The sequence below is a fragment of the Arachis ipaensis genome, chromosome B01 (assembly GCF_000816755.2).
Source record: "Arachis ipaensis cultivar K30076 chromosome B01, Araip1.1, whole genome shotgun sequence".
NCBI classification, from domain to species: domain Eukaryota; kingdom Viridiplantae; phylum Streptophyta; class Magnoliopsida; order Fabales; family Fabaceae; genus Arachis; species Arachis ipaensis.
Genome location: NC_029785.2, coordinates 111,222,948 through 111,247,284, shown reverse-complemented (window position 1 = coordinate 111,247,284; position 24,337 = coordinate 111,222,948). Strand labels below are relative to the sequence as shown.

General features: G+C 38.8%; 1 pseudogene; it reads left to right on the top strand.

The window, feature by feature from the left end:
• LOC107610741 overlaps positions 1–24,337 on the top strand; it is a 47,539-nt pseudogene that overhangs the window by 5,808 nt on the left and 17,394 nt on the right.

Here is a 24,337-nt window from a genome sequence, read left to right as displayed (position 1 = left end):
AAGACTACTTTTACATGTCCATTTGGAACGTATGCATACAAAAGGATGCCTTTTGGCTTATGTAATGCACCGGCTACTTTCCAAAGATGCATGATGAGTATCTTTTCAGATCTTATTGAGAACTGTATGGAAGTATTCATGAATGATTTTAGCGTTTATGGTGATTCATTTAACCTTTGCTTGGATAATTTAGCTAGAGTGTTAGACAGTTGTGTTAGTTCAAACCTTGTATTGAATTTTGAAAAATGTCACTTTATGGTAAAACAAGGTATTGTACTAGGACATGTTGTCTCTAATACTGGTATTTCTGTAGATCCAGCAAAGGTAGATGTCATTTCTAGTTTACCTTACCCCACTTCCGTGAGGGAAGTCCGTTCGTTCCTAGGCCATGCAGGTTTTTACAGGAGATTCATTAAGGACTTCAGTAAGGTAGCATTACCTTTATCCAGACTACTGCAGAAAGATATTGAGTTTGAGTTCAGTGAGGATTGCATGCACGCGTTTGATAAGCTGAAGATCGCCCTGACTCAAGCTCCAATTGTAAGAGGACCAAACTGGAGCCAACCATTCGAGATTATGTGTGATGCCTCCAACCATGCAGTAGGAGCGGCGCTGACTCAGCGCGAAGGTAAGGACCCTTTCATGATTGCTTATGCATCTAAGACCTTAGATGCTGCTCAATCTAATTACACTACTACTGAAAAAGAGCTTCTTGCTATTGTTTTTGCTCTGGATAAATTCTGAGCCTATTTACTTGGTACTAAGGTAGTAGTGTACTCAGACCATGCAGCTCTAAAATATTTATCAGCTAAAAAAGAGTCCAAACCAAGGTTGATACATTGGATACTGCTGCTGCAAAAATTTGATTTAGAAATTAAAGATTGGAGTGGTAACCAGAATTTAGTGGCAGACCACTTGAGTCGCCTTGAGCACATTAAGGATGACTCCACTCCTATCAATGATGCTTTTCCATTTGATAGCTTACAAGCAGTATCTGAAGTAGTTCCTTGGTACGCACCTGTAGCTAATTATCTAGTTAGCCATACTTTCCCTCCCAATTTTACTAAGCATCAAAGGGACAAGCTGAAAAGCGAGTCTAAATATTATATATGGGATGATCCGTATTTATGGAGGTGTGGCGCTGACCAGGTAATTAGAAGGTGTGTGCCCCAATCAGAATTCCAATCCATTTTAGAGGCCTGCCACTCTTCTGAGAGTGGAGGACATTTTGGCTCTCAAAGAACAGCTAGAAAAATCTTAGACTGTGGATTCTGGTGGCCTACTCTTTTTAAAGATGCTGCTGAATTTTGTAAATCTTGTTCCCCATGCCAAAGGTTTGGTAATATATCCAAGAGGGATGAGATGCCTCAACAGATTATGCTTTTCTGTGAAATTTTTTACGTTTGGGGCATTGACTTCATGGGTCCATTCCCAAACTCTAATGGCTACCTTTATATACTGTTAGCTGTAGATTATGTTTCTAAATGGGTGGAAGCAATTCCTACCCGTACTGATGATGCTAACACTGTTGTTTTCTTTGTTAAAAACCATATTATCTGTCGCTTTGGATCACCACGAGCAATCGTGAGTGATCAAGGCACTCACTTTTGTAACAGGAGACTGATAGGATTACTGAAGAAGCATGGGATTATTCATAAAGTAGCAACAGCTTATCATCCCCAAACCAATGGACAAGCAGAAGTGTCTAACAAAGAGATTAAGCATATTCTAGAGAAGATAGTAAAGCCTCAAAGGAAAGACTGGAGTGCCAGGCTACAAGATACAGTCTGGGCATATAGAACAGCATACAAGACACCCATTGGGATGAGCCCCTTCCGCTTAGTATTCGGAAAGGCTTGTCACCTCCCAGTGGAGGTGGAACACAAGGCTTTCTGGGCTGTACGGGAGTGCAACATGAATTTTGAAGAAGCTGGTGCTGAAAAGAAGCTGCAACTAGCAGAATTGGAGAACCTTCGCCTAGAAGCATATGACAACTCCAGGCGATACAAAGAGAAGATGAAGGTTGTCCATGACAAGCACAAAAAAGGAGAGAATTCAGACCAGGGCAGTTAGTTCTTCTTTATAACTCCAAACTGAGGCTCATGCCAGGTAAACTGAGATCAAGATGGGAAGGTCCCTACAGAGTAGAGAAGGCAGAGCCATACGGAGTTTTTCACCTGCGTCATCCTTCTAGCTCCAAATTCATCAAGGTCAACGGACATCGCCCAAAGCTTTATCATGGAGAAAAGATGAAGGATCACAAAGAGCTAAAGGTTTTCCTCTTGGAAGACCCACCAACAGAAGCAGAATGAGCCTGAAGACCGTCCAACTTAAGGACACAAAAGCAAAGTACTAGGTGGGAGACAACCTACCATAGTATAATCGCTCAGTCTTAGTTTTGTTTTATTTTATCTTACTTTATTTTCTTAAGTGACTCTTCTCATAATCTCTGCATATAGTCTGCATTTGCATTTGCATTCTGCGTAAAAAAAATGCACGCGATGCGCAAGCGCCGCTGACGCGTCCGCGTCATAGGTGCTTTCGAAACAAGAAGAAAAGAAGCAGAGAGTCACGCGAGAGCGTGGCTGGAGGCGTGCCTTAGGCACAAACATGCTCACGCGAAAGCGTCCCTGATGCGTCCGCGTCATTTGAAAAATAGCCTCCCACGCGTGCGCGTCGCACATGCGCACGCGTGACCCTGCAAAATCGACGTAAATAGGTGTATGGCAGAGAGTTATGATGGAGTGGGGCTGGAATGGTGCTGGAAGCACAAGCCCTATCACGCGAACGCGTCCGCGTCATTTTTAAAAAAAGAGGCCATTCATGTGTGCGCGTCACCCACGCGCACGCGTCACCTTAAATTTTGGCATTATGCAAACGAAATAGAGAGTTGTGCGTACGCGAGGCTGCTCTCGCGCCAATAGCACAGTTCATTTCATGCGAACGCATCGCCCACGCGAACGCGTCACCTGAAATTATCACAAACCACGCGAATGCGTGCACCACGCGTCCGCGTCACATGCGACGCACAGCTTGACTAAATCAGTGCCAGATATCTTATCTTTTCTTCCCCAATCCTAATTACTTCTTCGCCCTTCTTATTTCTTTCTTCTTCCTTCTTTCTTCTTTATCCCTTCTTATTTTTTTTACCTTTTTCTCCCCTCTCTTTTTCACATCCATTCTCAAAGGTTCTTTTCTTTTCTTCTTCCCATTTTACTTTTCCATTATTATTATTACTTTTTTCTTCTTCTTTTTCTTCTTATTTTCATTATCTATGTCTTCTTTTTCTTTCTTTTTCTTTTTACATACTTTTCATTGGTGTTAAGAAATTTAACTGGGTGATTGTTTTCTTCTTTATTTTGCTTGTGGATTATTTAAAAGTTGTTTGACAATTAATATTACTTCTCAAGGGTTGCTTGCATATTCAATTTAATACTTTCAACAACATATTTACCATGCATGCTAAGTGTTTGTGAAAAAACCCGTATGGCATTATGCATTTTTAAATTATTCGATTCTTCTAATCTAAATGCCTGTTTTTCACAAAACCCCTTTTTATATATTATTGATTGAATATTATTGTCAATACAAACAGGTTGTTATTTTGAAAGAGCCGATAATCATATTGAGCAATTAATGCTTGATCTATGCTACTGGTGCGCAGAAATCGTGACGGTTCTATTCCTTGGTAACGGTGCTAAAAACTCAATACGCACGTTCATAATCTTAGTTCTTTGTCATAACTTCGCACAACTAACCAGCAAGTGCACTGGGTCGTCCAAGTAATAAACCTTATGTGAGTAAGGGTCGATTCCACGGAGATTGTCGGCTTGAAGCAAGCTATGGTCACCTCGTAAATCTCAGTTAGGCGGATTCAATTGATTATAGAGATTTAATAATTAAAAGATAAATATAAAATAAAGATAGTGATACTTATGTAATTCATTGGTGAGAATTTCAGATAAGCGTATAGAGATGCATTCGTTCTTCCTGAACCTCTGCGTTCCTATTATCTTCATCCAATCATTCATACTCCCTTCTATGGCAAGCTGTATGTTAGGCATCACCGTTGTCAATGGCTACATCCTATCCTCTCAGTGAAAATGGTCCAATGCGCTGTCACTGCATGGCTAATCATCTGTCGGTTCTCGATCATACTGGAATAGGATCCATTGATCCTTTTGCGTCTGTCACTTCGCCCAGCACTCGCGAGTTTGAAGCTCGTCGCAGCCATCCCTTCCCAGATCCTACTCGGAATACCACAGACAAGGTTTAGACTTTCCGGATCTCAAGAATGGCCGTCCATGGATTCTAACCTATACCACGAAGATTCTGTTTAGGGAATCCCAAAGATACTCATTCAATCTAAGGTAGAACGGAAGTGGTTGTCAGGCACGCGTTCATAGTTGGGAATGATGATGACTGTCACGATCATCATATTCATATTGAGGTGCGAATGAATATCTTAGAATCAGAATAAGCTTGAATTGAATAGAAAAACAATAGTACTTTGTATTAATTCATGAGGAACAGCAGAGCTCCACACCTTAATCTATGGTGTGTAGAAACTCTACCGTTGAAAATACATAAGTGATGAAGGTCCAGGCATGGCCGAGAATCCAGCCCCCAAACGTGATCTAAGGATCAATAGATCATCCAAAGATGTAAATACAATAGTAAAAAGTCCTATTTATGCTAAACTAGTTACTAGGGTTTACAGAAGTGAGTAAATGATGCAGAAATCCACTTCTGGGGCCCACTTGGTGTGTGCTTGGGCTGAGCCTTGAGCTTTACACGTGTAGAGACTTCTCTTGGAGTTGAATGCCAGTTTGTAACCTGTTTTTGGCGTTTAACTCCAGAATGCAGCATGGAACTGGCGTTGAACGCCAGTTTGCGTCATCTAAACTCGGACAAAGTATTGACTATTGTATATTGCTAGAAAGCCCTGGATGTCTACTTTCCAACGAAATTAAGAGTGCACCATTTGGAGTTCTGTAGCTCCAGAAAATCCACTTTTAGTGCAGGGAGGTCAGAATCCAGCAGCATCTGCAGCCCTTCTTCAACATCTGTATCTGATTTTTGCTCAAGTCCCTCAATTTCAGCCAGAAATTACCTGAAATCATAGAAAAACCACAAACTCATAGTAAAGTCCAGAAATGTGATTTTTATTTAAAAACTAATAAAAATATACTAAAAACTAACTAAATTATACTGAAAACTATGTAAAAACAATGCCAAAAAGCCTATAAATTATTCGCTCATCACAACACCAAACTTAAATTGTTGCTTGTCCCCAAGCAACTGAAAATCAAATAGGATAAAAAGAAGAGAATATACTATAGATTCCACAATATCAATGAAACTTAGCTCCAATCAGATGAGCGGGACTTGTAGCTTTTTGACTCTTGAATAGTTTTGGCATCTCACTTTATCCATTGAAGTTCAGAATAGTTGGCATCTATAGGAACTCAGAGTTCAGATAGTGTTATTGATTCTCCTAGTTCAGTATGTTGATTCTTGAACACAGCTACTTTATGAGTCTTAGCCGTGGCCCTAAGCACTTTGTTTTCCAGTATTACCACCGGATACATAAATGCCACAGACACATAATTGGGTGAACCTTTTCAGATTGTGACTCAGCTTTGCTAAAGTCCCCAATTAGAGGTGTCCAGGGTTCTTAAGCACACTCTTTTTTTTTTTTTTACTTTGGACCTTGACTTTAACCGCTCAGTCTCAAGTTTTCACTTGACACCTTCATGCCACAAGCACATGGTTAGGGACAACTTGGTTTAGCCGCTTAGGCCAGGATTTTATTCCTTTAGGCCTTCCTATCCACTGATGCTCAAAGCCTTGGATCCTTTTTATTTACCCTTGCCTTTTGGTTTTAAGGGCTATTGGCTTTTTTCTCTTGCCTTTTGGTTTAAAGAGCTTTTGGCTTTTTCTGCTTGCTTTTTCTTTTTCTCTCTTTTTTTTCGCTATTTTTTTCTGCAAGCTTTTGTATTCACTGCTTTTTCTTGCTTCAAGAATCATTTTTATGATTTTTCAGATTATCAAATAACATTTCTCCTTTTTCCTTATTCTTCAAGAGCCAACATATTTAACATTCATAAACATCAAATTCAAAAGACATATGCACTGTTCAAGCATCCATTCAGAAAACAAAAAGTATTGTCACCACATCAAAATAATTAAACTAGTTTCAAGGATGAATTCGAAACCCTGTACTTCTTGTTCTTTTGTAATTAAAACATTTTTTATTTAAGAGAGGTGATGGAGTCATAGGACATTCATAGCTTTAAGACATAGACACTTAAACACTAATGATCATCTAGTAAAGACACAAACATAATTAAACATGAAGCATGGAAACTGAAAACAGAAAATAAATAGACAAGGAGATTAAGGAATGAGTCCACCTTAGTGAGGCTGGCGTCTTCCTCTTCTTGAAGGACCAATGGTGCTTTTGAGCTCCTCTATGTCTCTTCCTTGTGTTTGTTACTCCTCCCTCATAGCTCTTTGATCTTCTCTAATTTCATGGAGGATGATGGAATGCTCTTGGTGCTCCACCCTTAGTTGTCCCATATTGGAACTTAATTCTCCTAGGGAGGTGTTGATTTGCTCCTAATAGTTTTGTGGAGGAAAGTGTATCCCTTGAGGCATCTCAGGGACTTCATGGTGAGGAATTTCCTCATACTCTTGTTGAGGTCCATGATCTCTTGTTTGCTCCATCTTTTTCTTAGTGATGAGCTTTTGAGATGAATCTCTCTATCTCCCATAACTCAGAGGTGGAAGCTTTTGCCTTCCTTTTCCTCTTTCTAGAGGTTTCTCTGGCCTTAGGTGTCATAAATGGTTATGGAAAAACAAAAAGCAATGCTTTTACCACACCAAACTTAGAAGGGTTGCTCGTCCCCGAGCAAAAGAAGAAAGGAAGTATTAGAAGAAGAAGAAAATGGAGGAGATGGAGGTGTGTGAAAGGTTTGACCACTGGGGGTTTAAGGTGGTTATGATGTGTGAAAAGGAAGGAGTGATGGTTTGAATTTGAATGGGTCGGTGTAAGTGGGTGTATGATGGTTTTAGAGAGGAATTGGAGGTGATTAGTGGAGGTTATTTTGGGGAAGAATGTTGTGGAAAGGTGTGAAGAGGAGAGAAGAAGAGGTGGGGATCCTGTGGGGTCCACAGATCCTGAGGGGATCCTGTGGGGTCCACAGATCAAGTGGGGTCAAGGACTTAACATCCCTGCTCCAATTAGGTGTGTAAAACGCCCTTGCTGTGCAATCCTGGTGTTTAACGCCAAATTGCTGCCTGTTTCTGGCGTTAAACGCCCAAATGTAGCTTGTTTCTGGCGTTTAATGCCAGGCAGATGCTTGTTTCTGGCGTTAAACGCCAGACAGATGCTTGTTTCTGGCGTTTAAATGCTAGACTGCTCTCCTCTAGGGTGTGCTGTTTTCAATGCTTTTTTCATTCTGTTTTTGATTTTTCAGTAGTTTTTGTGACTTCACATGATCATCAACCTAATAAAACACGAAATAACAAAAAGAAAATAAAATAGATATGATTAAATAACATTGGGTTGCCTCCCAACAAGCGCTTCTTTAATGTCAATAGCTTGACAGTGAGCTCTCATGGAGCCTCACAAATAATCAGAGCAAGGTTGGAACCTCCCAACACCAAACTTAGAGTTTGAATGTGGGGGTTCAATACCAAACTTAGAGTTTGGTTGTGGCCTCCCAACACCAAACTTAGAGTTTGACTGTGGGGGCTTTGGTTGACTCTGCAGTGAGAGAAGCTTTTCATGCTTCCTCTCCATGGTTACAGAAGGAGATCTTTGAGTTTCAAACATAAGGTTGTCCTCATTCAGTTAGAGGACCAACTCTCCTCTGTCCACATCAATCACAGCTCTTGCTGTGGCTAGGAAGGGTCGTCCAAGGATGATGGATTCATCCTCATCCTTCCCAGTGTCTAGGATTATGAAATCAGCAGGGATGTAAAGGCCTTCAACCTTCACTAACACGTCCTCTACTTGTCCATAAGCATATTTTCTTGAGTTGTCTGCCATCTCTAATGAGATTCTAGCAGCTTGCACCTCAAAGATCCCTAGTTTCTCCATTACAGAGAGTGGTATTAAGTTTATTCCTGACCCCAGGTCACACAGAGCCTTCTCAAAGGTCATGGTGCCTATTTTGCAGGGAATTAGGAACTTACCAGGATCCTGTTTCTTTTGAGGTAATTTCTGCCTATCCAATGCATTCAGTTCATTGGTGAGCAAGGGAGGTTCATCTTCCCAAGTCTCATTACCAAATAATTTGGCATTCAGCTTCATGATTGCACCTAGGTATTTAGCAACTTACTCTTCAGTAATTTCTTCATCTTCTTTAGAGGAAGAATACTCATCAAAGCTCATGAAGGGTAGAAGGAGGTTCAATGGAATCTCTATGGTCTCTAGATGAGCCTCAGATTCCTTTGGTTCCTCAAAGGGATACTCCTTATTGGTCACTGAACATCCCAGGAGGTCTTCCTCACTAGGATTCACGTCCTCCTCTTCCTCTTTGGGTTTGGCCACACCATGTAAGGCTATGGCCTTGAACTCTCTTTTTGGATTTTCTTCTGTATTGCTTGGGAGAGTACTTGGAGGGATTTCAGTGACTCTTTTACTCACCTGGCCCACTTGTGCCTCCAAATTTCTAATGGAGGACCTTGTTTCATTCATGAAACTCACAGTGGCCTTAGATAGATCAGAGACTATATTTGCTAAGCTAGATGGATTCTGCTCAGAATTCTCTGTCTGTTGCTGAGTGGATGATGGAAAAGGATTGCTATTGCTAAACCTGTTTCTTCCACCATTATTAAAGCCTTGTTGAGGCTTTTGTTGATCCTTCCATGAGAAATTTGGATGATTTCTCCATGAGGGATTATAGGTGTTTTCATAGGGTTCACCCATGTAATTCACCTCTGCTATTGCAGGGTTCTCAGGATCATAAGCTTCTTCTTCAAAAGATGCCTCTTTAGTACTGTTGGATGCTTCCTTTAATCCATTCAGACACTGAGAGATCATATTGACTTGCTGAGTAAATATTTTATTCTGAGCCAATATGGCATTCAGAGTATCAATTTCAAGAACTCATTTCCTCTGAGGCGTCCCATTACTCACAGGATTCCTTTTAGAAGTGTACATGAACTGGTTATTTGCAACCATGTCAATGAGTTCTTGAGCTTCTGCAGGCATTTTCTTTAGGTGAATGGATCCACCTGTAGAACGGTCCAATGACATCTTTGATAATTCAGACAGACCATCATAGAATATATCCAGGATGGTCCATTCTGAAAGCATGTCAGAAGGACACTTTTTGGTCAGTTCCTTGTATCTCTCCCAAGCTTCATAGAGGGATTCACCTTCCTTTTGTCTGAAGGTTTGAACATCCACTCTAAGCTTGCTAAGCTTTTGAGGAAGAAAGAACTTGGCTAAGAAAGCCGTGACCAGCTTATCCCAAGAGTTCAGGCTGTCTTTAGGTTGAGAGTCCAACCATATTCTAGCTCTGTCTCTTACAGCAAATGGGAAAAGCATAAGCCTGTAGACCTCGGGATCAACCCCATTGGTCTTAATAGTATTACAGATCTGCAAGAATTCAGTTAAGAACTGAAAAGGATCTTCTGATGGAAGTCCATAAAACTTGCAGTTCTATTGCATCAGAGAAGCTAATTGAGGTTTCAGCTCAAAGTTGTTTGCTCCAATGGCACGAATTGAGATGCTTCTTCCATGTAAATTGGAATTTGGTGCAGTGAAGTCACCAAGCATCTTCCTTGCATTATTATTATTTTCGGCCATATCTCCTTCTTTTTCGAAATTTTCAATCAGATTTTCTCCTGAGAGTTGTGCTTTAGCTTCCCTTAGCTTCCTCTTCAGAGTCCTTTCAGGTTCAGGATCAGCTTCAACAATAATGTTCTTGTCCTTGTTCCTGCTCATATGAAAAAGAAGAGAACAGAAAATATGGAATCCTCTATGTCACTGTATAGAGATTCCTTTATGTGAGTAGAAGAAGATATAAATAGAAGAATAAAAGAAGGGGAAGAGAAATTCGAAAATTAAATAAATTAAAATAAAAGTATTTTTTTAAATTAGAATTAAAATTAAAACTTCGAAAATTAAGAAAGGAAAAATTAAATCAAATTAAATTAAATTTAAAACAATTAGTTAATTTAAAAAGGAATTTTGAAAAAGATGACGGTGATTTTCGAAAATTAGAGATAGAATTAGTTAGGTAGTTTTGAAAAAAAGATAAGAATCAAACAAAAAGATAGGATTAGTTTGAAAAAGATTTGAAAATCAATTTTTGAAAAGATAAGAGGTTAGAAAAGAAGTTAGAAAAGATTTTGAAATTGATTTTGAAAAGATGTGATTGAAACTTATTTTGAAAAAGATTTGAAAAAGAAATTTAAAAAAGATTTGATTTTGAAAATTAAAGTTGATTACTTGACTAACAAGAAACTAAAAAGATATGAGTCTAGAGTTTAAAGATTGAACCTTTCTTACTAGGAAAGTAATAAACTTAAAAATTTTGAATCAATCACATTAATTGCTAATAAGATTTTCGAAAATATGAAGTAAGAATAAGAAAAAGATTTTTGAAAATCAATTTGAAATTTTCAAAAATCATAAAAGAAAAATGAAAAAGATTTGATTTTTGAAAAAGATTTGAAAAAGATAGAATTTTTAAATTAAAAATTTGACTTAACTCATAAGAAACAACTAAATTTTAAAAAGTTTTGAAAAAGTCAACTCAAATTTTTGAAAATTTATGGGAGAAAAAGAAAAAGATATTTTTTTGATTTTTGAATTTTAATAAAGAAAGAGAAAAACATCAAAAAGACTCAAGATATAAAAATTTTGGATCAAAACAAAGGAAACATGAAAGAACACTTTGAATGCAAAGATGAACACCAAGAACACTTTGAAGATCATGATGAACATCAAGTATGTATTTTTGAAAAATTTTTAATAAGAGAAATCATGCAAGACACCAAACTTAGAAATTTTTAATATTTGGACACTAAGAATTCAAGAATGCATATGAAAAACAAGAAAAGACACAAAACAAGAAATTTTAAAGATCAAACAAGAAGACTTATTAAGAACAACTTGAAGATCATGAAGAACAAGAAAGAAACTCAATGCATGTGTTTTCGAAAAATTTTTAAGAAAAATAAAAGAATGCAATTGACACCAAACTTAAAAATTGACACTAGACTCAAACAAGAAACATAAAATCATTTTTGATTTTATGATTTTATTAATTTTTTTTGGATTTTTTGAAAATTATTTTGGAAAAACGAAAAAGAAGAAATTTTTTTTTTATATTTTTCGAGAATAAGAAATAAAAAGCTTAAAATTAAAATAAAATTACCTAATCTGAGCAACAAGATGAACCGTCAGTTGTCCAAACTCGAACAATCCCCGGCAACGGCGCTAAAAACTTGGTGCGCAGAAATCGTGACGGTTCCATTCCTTGGTAACGGCGCTAAAAACTCAATACGCACGTTCATAATCTTAGTTCTTTGTCACAACTTCACACAACTAACCAGCAAGTGCACTGGGTCGTCCAAGTAATAAACCTTACGTGAGTAAGGGACGATCCCACAGAGATTGTCGGCTTGAAGCAAGCTATGGTCACCTCGTAAATCTCAATCAGGCGGATTCAATTGATTATAGAGATTTAATAATTAAAAGATAAATATAAAATAAAGATAGTGATACTTATGTAATTCATTGGTGAGAATTTCAGATAAGCGTATAGAGTCGGTTCTCGATCATATTGGAATAGGATCCATTGATCCTTTTGCGTCTGTCACTACGCCTAGCACTCGCGAGTTTGAAGCTCGTCGCAGCCATCCCTTCCCAGATCCTACTCGGAATACCACAGACAAGGTTTAGACTTTCTGGATCTCAAGAATGGCCGTCCATGGATTCTAACTTATACCACGAAGATTCTGTTTAGGGAATCCCAGAGATACTCATTCAATCTAAGGTAGAACGGAAGTGGTTGTCAGGCACGCGTTCATAGTTGGGAATGATGATGACTGTCACGATCATCATATTCATATTGAGGTGCGAATGAATATCTTAGAATCGGAATAAGCTTGAATTGAATAGAAAAACAATAGTACTTTGTATTAATTCATGAGGAACAGCAGAGCTCCACACCTTAATCTATGGTGTGTAGAAACTCTATCGTTGAAAATACATAAGTGATGAAGGTCTAGGCATGGCCGAGAGGCCAGCCCCCAAACGTGATCTAAGGATCAAAAGATCATCCAAAGATGTAAATACAATAGTAAAAAGTCCTATTTATGCTAAACTAGTTACTAGGGTTTACAGAAATGAGTAAATGATGCAGAAATCCACTTTTGGGTCCCACTTGGTGTGTGCTTGGGCTGAGCCTTGAGCTTTACACGTGTAGAGACTTCTCTTGGAGTTGAACGCCAGTTTGTAACCTGTTTCTGGCGTTTAACTCCAGAATGCAGCATGGAACTGACGTTGAAGGCCAGTTTGCGTCATCTAAACTCAGACAAAGTATGGACTATTATATATTGCTAGAAAGCCCTGGATGTCTACTTTCCAACGAAATTGAGAGCGCACCATTTGGAGTTCTGTAGCTCCAGAAAATTCACTTTTAGTGCAGGGAGGTCAGAATCCAGCAGCATCTGCAGTCCTTCTTCAACATCTGTATCTGATTTTTGCTCAAGTCCCTCAATTTCAGACAGAAATTACCTGAAATCACAGAAAAACGAAAAACTCATTGTAAAGTCCAGAAATGTGATTTTTATTTAAAAACTAATAAAAATATACTAAAAACTAACTAAATTATATTGAAAACTATGTAAAAACAATGCCAAAAAGCGTATAAATTATCCGCTCATCAGCTACTCATGCCCTTGCCAGCATGCCAATAAACATCTTGCATCTTACTTGAATATGCCCTTGCTATATTTCCATTGATGAAATGATCACATAGAGTCGCGACTATGTGATAAAAGTCATCCTTCTTTACCTTGGCATTGATTATCACTTGTGCTATTCTCTTCCTTGGTCAAACCCTTAGCTTTACATATTACTTTCCTTTTCCTATTTCAGGATGGCCACAAGAAGGGTAAAGAGAAAGCTACTTCCAAACCACCAGCAAGGAAAGGAACAAAAAGAGCACTAGCTGCAGAGCCATCTTTGACAGCAATAAAGCCCTCAACAAAGCGAATCAAGAGGATCATCAAGGTCGATGAAAAAGAAAAAGCCTTTCCAACAAAGGACACTGCGCGGTTCACTAACCGCTACTGTGAGCAGATTTTCTCCATCCTGGCTGAGCGAAACTATAACAATGAGTACCTTCTCATCCTCCCAACCCACATTGTGGAATTTGTTGAGCCCGGCATCGAGCAAAGACAATGGGGATTCCTACGGAGACAGCCACGACAGGTTAACCTTTCATGGGTAGTTGAATTCTACTCCAATTTTCACATGACAATCATGTAGTCTGTCTATGTCCGTCAGAAGAAAGTTCCCATAACTGAAGACGCCATTCAACGAGCTTTAAATCTTCCCCCTGCTCCAGAAGGATTGGACACATTCCAAGAAGCCTCATTTAAATGCCAGACATACCAATTTGACTGGGACGCCATTCTTAGAGTTATAGCACAACCTGGCAGCAGATGGATCTATGGATACCATTGATCTCAACCTAAGAGCATGTTGGCTTCAGCACTCACCTTGGAGGCTCAAGTGTGGGCATAGATTATGTCCCATTACATCCTTTCGAGCACTCACGAGTCCTCCTTCACTGCAGACATGGCTGTTCTACTCTGGTGTATCCTTACAGACCAGCACCTCAATTTACCAAGATACATTCGGCATGCTATGGGACACGTACAGATTGCGGGCAACCTACTTTTTTCCGTCTTGGTTTCAGATCTAGTCTCAGCAGCAAGAGTTTCCTAAGAGCTGGGGACACTAAGGCCATGATTCCACGGGATGATCAGATAGTCCCTAACGGAAAGTACATCAGACCTCAAGCAGCCACTACCAATCGGAGCACAGAACCAGCGGAAGATATCCCTTCTCCTTCCACAGCACAAGCACCTTCAACAAACCAACTACTCCATCAGATACTTGAGAGATTGGACCGGATTGACCGGCAGGGAAAGCGAAGAGAGCGCCGTAACAAGCGCCGATTTACATACCTCAAGGAGCTGCTTGTTGGTAACCACCCACCTGAAAAAAACCCAGACACCCCGGACTCCACGTCATTTACAAGCACAGGGAGCCATGACGGTCCCGATTGTGGAGATGCTGCAACCAGCCCCCCTTTGTTCCTGACTGATGGCACCGAGGACGGTGCCAAGCTTTAAGTGTGGGGAGGTCGGTCAGTACCTGATTTTCAGAGGTAACTGCTCTTTCTTAACACCAATAGTTTATTTTTCTTTTTCTTTTGTTAGGATAGGATAAATTACATAGTAATAGGTTATTTGCATGCATGTTCTATTTGGTTGAAAAACAATAAGTTTCCTTTTAAGACCCTATTTTTGAAAATTTCACTAATTTAAATCAAAACTTTTTGTGTTAAACTTGTTTGAAGATTGTAAATTGGAACATGGTTTTTGAACTAAGAACGCACAACCCAGTGAGAATTAAGCTTAATTATATGGTTACACTATTTAACCATAAAAATTTTATTTTTGTGTGTTCTGCTTCTCTATGATTGTGATCTATATTTTGTTCCATCCTATATGTCCAATGCTTAATGTGTTATATGCATACGTATGATTGAGGCCATTATTTTATTAACTCACTTATCCCAAATAGCCTACCCTTCCATTCACCTTTGTTAGCCACTTTGAGCTTTTTAATCCCATTTGTTCTATATTTTACTACATCACTAATCTTAAGCAGAAAAACAATTAAATACCCCAATTTGAATCTTTGATTAGCTTAAGATAGAGATTGTGTGTTAATTAAGTGTGGGAAACTGTGGGAACATGGGTTAACAAGGGAATGTGTTATGTTTTTACAATGATGAAATATTGAGAATTTGAGTACCTACTCATGTGAAACTAGAAAAATTATAAATCCATGTGCATTGATAAAAGTCATGTTTACTTTTATTTAAAAAAAAATTCAAGTAATTAAGTAAATAAATAAATAAATAAGGGGACAAAATTACCCCAATGTTAAATTTAATGAAAAATCAATGCATATGTGATACAAGTTAAGAGAAAAGTTGATGCATGAGTATGTAATACAAAAGTGGGAAAATCTTGGGTAGCTAGGCATGATTTAAGAGGAATATAGAGTATGTATAGGTAAGAGCTTAGGTTACTCAAAGATTCAATTTATAGCTCACTTAGCCATATATATACCCTCACCTTTACCTTGGCCCCATTACAACCTTGAAAAGACCTTATGATGTTTGCATTGGTACATTGAATACTTATTGATTGGTTAGGTGAAGAAAAAAGTTTAGAAAGCATGACTAGAGAAGAGTAGAGTGATCACCCTATACACTTGAGTGATTAGAGTGCACATATACTATCAGTGAGGGTTCAATGCTTAATTCTATGTTCCCTGCTTTCATGAGCTGTCTTCTTACAAGTTTACTTGTTTCTACTGTATAGTTTGAATTAGTGGAATTTGAGTTATTTTTGTCTTGAAGGACTTATTTACTTTTAACCAAGTAGGCAAAAAATCATTTTAGCATATAGTCGCATTCATATACATAGATTGCATTGCATTATATGAGTCTTACTTTTTCCTACTCATTTATCTTATCTCCTTAAGCTAAGTATGAGGACATGCTAATGTTTAAGTGTGGGGAGGTTGATAAACCACTATTTTATGGTTTATCTTGTGTTTAATTGAGTGGTTTCATCAAGCCTTTACCCACTTATTCACATAAATGGCATGATTTTACAATTTCTTCCTAAGTTTGTTCTATGGTTGAAAACTTGCTTCCTAGAGATCTTTAATTTGTATATTTTAATTCTTCTTTATTCCATTCGATGCTGTGATCTGTGTGTTAAGTGTTTCAGGCTTTATAGCGCAGGAATGACTTAGAAATTGGAGAGGAAGCTTGCAAAAAAAGGAAAGAACACAAGAAACTAAGGAGATGACCAGCGAGCATCGACGTGCACGCATGGCTCACACGTGCGCGCGACATGAAGAAATTTGCAGCGACGCGTGCGTGTGCCTGACGCGTACGCATGGATTGGAGTCTGCATAAAAGACGCGCACGCGTGACAAGGAAATTTTCCAAATGATGCGCACGCATGACTGGCGCGTATGCGTGACCTGCGTGATCTGCAGAATTAACAGAAAATGCTGGGGGCAATTTCGGGCCGCATTTTGACCCAATTTTTATCCCAGAAACACAGAATAAAGCCAGAAAACGTTCAGAGACTCAAGAGAGATACACACATTTTCATTAGGATAGTTTTTAGGTTTTAGATCTGAATCTAGAGAGAATTTACTCTTCCTCTAGGTTTTGTTTACATTTATAGTTTCATAGTTTATTGCTTTTGCTTTTAGACACTGAAGAGTCATCACTTCCGTTGAAGATACTATTCTAGTTTGTTTCCTTACTTGCTCTTTTATTTATTCCATATTTTTAATTCTTTTTTAGAGTGGTAATTGGATTGTTAATGCAAAGGATTACTTTTACTTTTACTTAATTTAAACCTCTATTTTATTTAAATTATTATGTCTCTTTTCTATTCCAAACTCCCAATAACGAAGATGGTATCCATGTCAATAGAGTAGATTCCCTACTTGACATGGGAGTTGATTAAGAAGAGACACTTGAGTTGGAATGCTCAAATAATTAGTTAAATTGGAAGTTGTTGGCTAATTCTGTATTTACTAATGCTAGACCTTCCCAAGGGAGAGGACTAGGATTTGCGAATAAGAGTTAGCTCAATCACTTGACTTTCCTTTATTTAGTAAGGGTTAACTAAGTGAAAATAACAACCTCTTTATACTACACTTGAGAGGATTCCAACAAGGACAGAACTTCTAATTAATCATTCCCCCAATCAAGGCTTTTTATTCTAAATAATATAAATTCCTTTTAATTTTCATTGCACTAAATTACAATTGTTTATTTTCTGTTAATCAATTCTCAAAACTCTTGGAAAACTCCTGATTAATAAATTAGCACCCTTTCTAGCAACTCGTTGGGAGACGACCTGGGACTCATACTCCCAATATTTTTATTTAAAACTTTTGTGACAACCTTTCTAAATTGATGCGGCAGATTTTTGCTGGTTAAGAGCTATACTCGCAACGCTGTTTTTATATTACAATCTCTTAATTGGTCTAATTCCTGCCACGCACCATAAGTCTACAGTATAATTCACTCAACCTAGTGTATAGAACATGTTTTATTTGTTTTGTTGCCTCAATATACTGAAGTTTTTTTTATGTTATTTGTTTTCTACTTTGAGTATTCCTAAATTAAAAATTCCATGCCTCAACTAGAATGCAAGGGTTTTCTCTGTTAAGCAATTAAGTTAAACGAATTTGATATGTAGTGTATGATTATCTATATATATTTTATTAAACTTGCTTCTTATTCTAATATGTTTTGTCTTTCTCGACATGAATACTTGTTTTATTACCGTTCTTGTTTATTTGTTTGTTCCCTCTTCTTGATTTGCAGATTTTTTTTCCTTGCAGTTTTTAGTCATGAGTTTGCTTGAAGTCGTTAAAAATGCTTCAATCAATTCGAAGCCACTTAATTCTCCATTGGATTATCCTATTGTTCTGAACTCTAATACTATTATACCTAACTTGAAGCCTGAACAAGAAGACACAGCGGCCTTGTGTCTAGTAAAACCTCTTAGTGGATGGAAAATTTCGCAAGCTGATGCCGAACTCATTGACATTGGGAAGAAGTTCTTTATACAGCTAAAGGCAAATCTCAAGAGTGGTAATGGTTTGGAGAAGGATGAGTTTATTAGTGATTTGAATTCCTATCTGAATAGCATCACTAAGAAAATAGGTATTTCGGTTGCTATTAATCCATCTATGCCCAATTATACTAAGTTCTTGATTGACAAGGTTAGATATTTTATGGGTAAGGATGTTGTTGGTGTTGTTTTGGATGTGTGCATTTCGTTTGATATTTAGAATATAGTTGAGGCTTTGATTGAGCATGGTGTTATTAAGCATTCTTGTGATTCGGACTTGGTTACTAGGTTCGTTGAAAGGAAGAGATCCGACTTGATATGTTCGTGCATTAAGCACGCGTTTGATCTCGGGTAATCTGAAATACTCAGCATTCTGATGTATTTTTTTTCTCCATCCAAAGATGCTTATGATAGTATGATAACTGTGAAGGAGGCATGGGAGAACCAAGAACAGTTGGCCATTGATGGAATTAGTGATAGCAATTGGAACAAAAAGAATCTGCTTGTGGCAAAGGAGGCTTCAATTTTGCTTATGGTAGCTTATGATGGTTTCTCTGCATCTAAGATTTGTTTGCATTATCTACTTGCATCGTCAAACATCAATGATGTGCTGTTATCATCTTCCTTCAGTAAGTTGAACGGCAAAGAGTTGATTAACTTGATTCGCTATTTATCGAAGTGGCTAAATGGTGCACAAAATTTTGATCTCAACGGCGCCAACAACTTGGTACGCACGATCGTAATCTCAACTCTTTTTCACAACTTCGCACAACTAACCAGCAAGTGCACTGGGTCATCCAAGTAATAAACCTTACGTGAGTAAGGGTCGATCCCACGGAGATTGTCGGCTTGAAGCAAGCTATGGTCATCCTTGTAAATCTCAGTCAGGCAGATTCAAATGGTTATGAGGTTTTGATAATTAAAATATAAATAAAATATAAAATAAAATAAAGTTACTTATGTAATTCATTGGTGGGAATTTCAGATAAGCGTATGAAGATGCTTTGTTTCTTCTGAACCTCTGCTTTCCTATTGCCTTCTTCCAACCATGTGTTACCTCCTTCAATGGCAAGCTGTATGATTCTCTCGGATGAAAACAAATCCATATGCGCTGTCACCGCACGGCTAATCCATGTTGGTTCCCGCTAGCGTTGGAATAGGACCATTGTCCTTTTGCACACTGTCGCTTGTGCCCCACATTCGCAGGTTTGAAGCTCGTCACAGTTATCCCTTCCCAGATCCTACTCGGAATACCACAGACAAGGTTTAGACTTTCCGGATTCCAGGAATGCTGCCAATGGTTCTAGCCTATACCACGAAGGTTCTAATCTCAGATTCAGTTGCTCTATTGTCAGGAGAGGCAACGTGAATCATTGATTAGGGACCCAAGAGAATATACTCCAGCTGTCGTCCAATGACTACGTTGAACATCATGTAGACCGCTTTGTGGTTGTCAGGCACGCGATCTTGGCTAAGCGAGTAACGAAGATTGGGTGATTGTCACGGGTCACCCCTTTATTCTGACTTAACTGAATTTAGAACAAGAGTATATCTTGGAGAAGAAGTAGGCGTGAATTGAAGGAAAAACAATAGTAATTGCATTAATTCATGAAGAACAGCAGAGCTCCACACCTTAATCTATGGGGTGTAGAAACACCACCGTAGAAAATACATAAGTGAAAGGTCTAGGCATGGCCGTGAGGCCAGCCTCCAAACGTGTACAATACTATGATCAAAGATCAAAAGTGATCAAAAGATCAAAAGTGATCCAAAAGATAAAAAACTCTAAAATAAATCTCTAAAAGTAGTTTTTATATTAAACTAGTAACCTAGGGTTACAGAAAATGAATAACTAAGTGCAGATAGTGCAGAAATCCACTTCTGGGGCCAACTTGGTGTGTGCTTGGGCTGAGCATTGAAGCTTTTTCGTACTTAGGCTATTTCTGGAGTTAAACGCCAGCTTTGGTGCCAGTTTGGGCGTTTTACACCAAGATGTTTTAGGCTGACTTTGAACGCCAGTTTGGGCCATCAAATCTCGGGCAAAGTATGGACTATTATTTTTTTGGAAAGCCCAGGATATCTACTTTCCAACGCAATTGAGAGCGCGCCAATTGGACTTTTGTAGCTCCAGAAAATTCACTTCGAGTGCAGGGAGGTCAGAATCCAACAGCATCTGTTGTCCTTTTTCAGCCTCTGAATCAGATTTTTGCTCAGGTCCCTCAATTTCAGCCAGAAAATACCTGAAATCACAGAAAAATATACAAACTCATAGTAAAGTCCAGAAATGTGATTTTTGAATAAAAACTAATAAAAATATAATAAAAAGTAACTAAAACATACTAAAAACTATGTAAAAACAATGCCAAAAAGGGTATAAATTATCCGCTCATCACAACACCAAACTTAAATTGTTGCTTGTCCCCAAGCAACTAAAAACAAAATAAGATAAAAAGAAGAGAATATACAATGAACTCCAAGCTTATCAATGAAGATTAGCTTCAATTAGATGAGCGGGACTTGTAGCCCTTTTGCTTCTGAATAGTTTTGGCATCTCACTTTATCCTTTGAAGTTCAGAATGATTGGCATCTATAGGAACTTAGAATTCAGATAGTGTTATTGATTCTCCTAGTTTAGTATGTTGATTCTTGAACACAGTTACTTTATGAGTCTTGGCCGTAACCCTAAGCATTTTGTTTTCCAGTATTACCACTGGATACATAAATGCCACAGACACATAGCTGGGTGAAACTTTTTAGATTGTGACTCAGCTTTGCTAAAGTCCCCAGTTAGAGGTGTCCAGAGCTCTTAAGCACACTCTTTTTGCTTTGGATCACGACTTTAACCGCTCAGTCTCAAGCTTTTTACTTGACACCTTCACGCCACAAGCACATGGTTAGGGACAGCGTGGTTTAGCCGCTTAGGCCATGATTTTATTCCTTTGGGCCTTCATATCCATTAATGCTCAAAGCCTTGGATCATTTTTATTTTACCCTTGCCTTTTGGTTTAATGGGCTATTGGCTTTTTCTGCTTGCTTTTTTTTCCGCATGCTTTGTCTATGCACTACTTTTTCTTGCTTCAAGAATCAATTTTATGATTTTTCAGATTATCAATAACATTTCTCCTTTTTCATTATTCTTTCAAGAGCTAACAATTTTAACATTCATAAACAACAAATTCAAAAATATGCACTGTTCAAGCATTCATTCAGAAAACAAAAAGTATTGCCACCACATGAAAATAATTAAACTAATTTCAAGATATAATTTGAAACCATGTACTTGTTCTTTTGCAATTAAAAATATTTTTCATTTAAGAAAGGTGAAGGATTCATAGGACATTCATAGCTTTAAGACATAGACACTTAGACACTAATGACCATGTAATAAAACACAAACATAGACAAAACATAAGGCATAGGAAACAAAAAACAGAAAATAAAGAACAAAGAAATTAAAGAACGGGTCCACCTTAGTGATGGCGGCTAGTTCTTCCTCTTGAAGATCTTATGGAGTGCTTGAGCTCCTCTATGTCTCTTCCTTGCCTTTGTTGCTCCTCCCTCATGGCTCTTTGGTCTTCTCTAATTTCATGGAGGAGGATGAAATGTTCTTGGTGCTCCACCCTTAGTTGTCCCATGTTGGAACTTAATTCTCCTAAGGAGGTGTTGATTTGCTCCCAATAATTTTGTGGAGGGAAATGCATCCCTTGAGGCATCTCAGGGATTTCATGATGAGGGATTTTCTCATGCTCTTATTGAGGTCCATGAGTGGGCTCTCTTGTTTGCTCCATCCTTTTCTTAGTGATGGGCTTGTCCTCTTCAATGAGGATATCTCCCTCTATGGCAATTCCAGCTGAATTGCATAGGTGACAAATAAGATAAGGGAAGGCTAACCTTGCCAAAGTGGAAGACTTGTCCGCCACCTTGTAGAGTTCTAGGGATATGATCTCATGAACTTCTACTTCCTTTCCATTCATGATGCTATGGATCATGATAGCCCGGTCTATTGTAACTTCAGACCGGTTGCTAGTGTGGATGATAGAGCGTTGGATGAACTCCAGCCATCCCCTAGCCACGGGTTTGAGGTCAAGCCTTCTTAGTTGAACCGGCTTGCCTCTTGTGTCTCTCTTCCATTGAGCACCTTCCACACAAATGTCCAAGAGAACTTGGTCTAACTTTTGATCAAAGTTGACCCTTCTAGTGAAAAGGTGAGAATCTCCTTGCATCATTGGCAAGTTAAATGCTAACCTCACATTTTCTGGACTAAAATCCAAGTATTTCCCCCGAACCATTGTGAGCCAATTCTTTGGGTTCAGGTTTACACTTTGGTCATGGTTCTTAGTGATCCATGCATTGGCATAGAACTCTTGAACCATTAAGATCTCGACTTGTTGAATGGGGTTGGTGAGGATTTCCCAACCTCTTCTTCAAACTTCATGTCGGATCTCCGGATATTCACTCTTTTTGAGCTTGAAGGGGACCTCGGGGATCACCTTTTTCTTGGCCACAACTTCATAGAAGTGGTCTTGATGAACCTTTGAGATGAATCTCTCCATCTCCCATGACTCAGAAGTGGAAGCAATTGCCTTTCCTTTCCTCTTTCTAGAGGTTTCTCCGGCCTTAGGTGCCATTAATGGTTATGGAAAAACAAAAAGCTTTATCTTTTTCCACACCAAACTTAGAATGGTTGCTCGTCCTCGAGCAAAAGAAGAAAGAAATGAGTAGAAGAAGAAGAAATAGAGGAGATGGAGGTGATGAGAGGGTTTGGCCAAGGGGGGTTTATTGTGTATGATGTGTGAAATGGAAGGTGGTAAGGAGGGGTATTTATAGTGTAAGAGAGAGAGGGAATTCGGTCATGAAGGGGTGGTTTGGGAGGAAAATGGTTTGAATTTGAATGGTGAGGTACGTGGGGTTTTATGATGGATGGATGTGAGTGGTGAAGAGATTATGGAGAAGAGGGTAAGATTTGAGAGGTGAGGGGTATTTGGGGAAGAGTTATTGATGGGATTGGTCAAGGGTATTTGAGGAAGAGTGTTGTGGAAAGGTGTGAAGAGGAGAGAAGAAGAGGTGGGGTAGGTGGGGATCCTGTGGGGTCTACAGATCTAGAGGTGTCAAGGAATTTGAGTCCCTGCACCATTCTGGCGTTCAAACGCCCATTCTGTGCCAATTCTGGCATTTAACGCCAGCTCTGCTACCTTTCCTGGCGTTAAACGCCAACCAGATGCCCATTTCTGGCGTTTAACGCCAGCCAGATGCCAGACAACCCTTTCTGGTATTAAACGCCCAGAGTGCTGCCCATTCTGGCGTTTAACACCAAGAATGCTGCCAGGCTGGGCATTAAACGCCCATTCTGCTATCCTTACTAGCGTTTGAATGGCAGTAAGCTTGTCCTCCAGGGTGTGCTGTTTTTAATGTTGTTTTTCATTCTATTTTTTATTTTTCAGTTGTTTTTGTGACTTCACATGATCATCAACCTAAAGAAAACATAAAATAACAATGGAAAATAAATAAATATAATTAAATAACATTGGGTTGCCTTCCAACAAGCACTTCTTTAATGTCAATAGCTTGACAGTGAGCTCTTAGAGAGCTTCACAGAGATTCAGAGCTTAGTGGTGGCCTCCCAACACCAAACTTATAAGTTGAGTGTGGGGGCTCTGTTTGACTCTGTATTGAGAGAAGCTTTTCATGCTTCCTCTCCATGGTTACAGAAGAAGATCCTTGAGCCTTAAACACAAGGTAGTCCTTATTCAATTGAAGGACTAGCTCTCCTCTATCCACATCAATCACAGTTCTTGCTGTGGCTAGGAAGGGTCTTCCAAGGATAATGGATTCATCCTCTTCCTTCCCAGTGTCTAGGATTATGAAACCAGCAGGGATGTACAGTCCTTCAACCTTCACTAAGATATCCTCTACAAGTTCATAAGCCTGTTTCCTTGAATTGTCTGCCATCTCTAGTGAGATTCTTGCAGCTTGCACCTCAAAGATCCCTAGTTTCTCCATTACAGAGAGGGGCATGAGGTTTATCCCTGACCCCAGGTCACACAGAGCCTTCTCGAAGGTCATGGTGCCTATGGTACAAGGTATTAAGAACTTTCCAGGATCCTGTTTCTTCTTAGGTCATTTCAGTTGAACCAGATCATTTAGTTCATTGATGAGCAATGGGGGTTCATCCTCCCAAGTCTCATTACCAAATAACTTGGCATTTAGTTTCATGATTGCTCCTAGATATTGAGCAACTTGCTCTTCAATAATATCTTCATACTCTTCAGAGGAAGAATACTCATCAGAGCTCATGAATGACAACAGTAAGTTCAGTGGAATCTCTAGGGTCTCTATATGAGCCTCAGATTCCTTTGGTTCCTCATTAGGGAACTCCTTGGAGGCCAGTGGACGT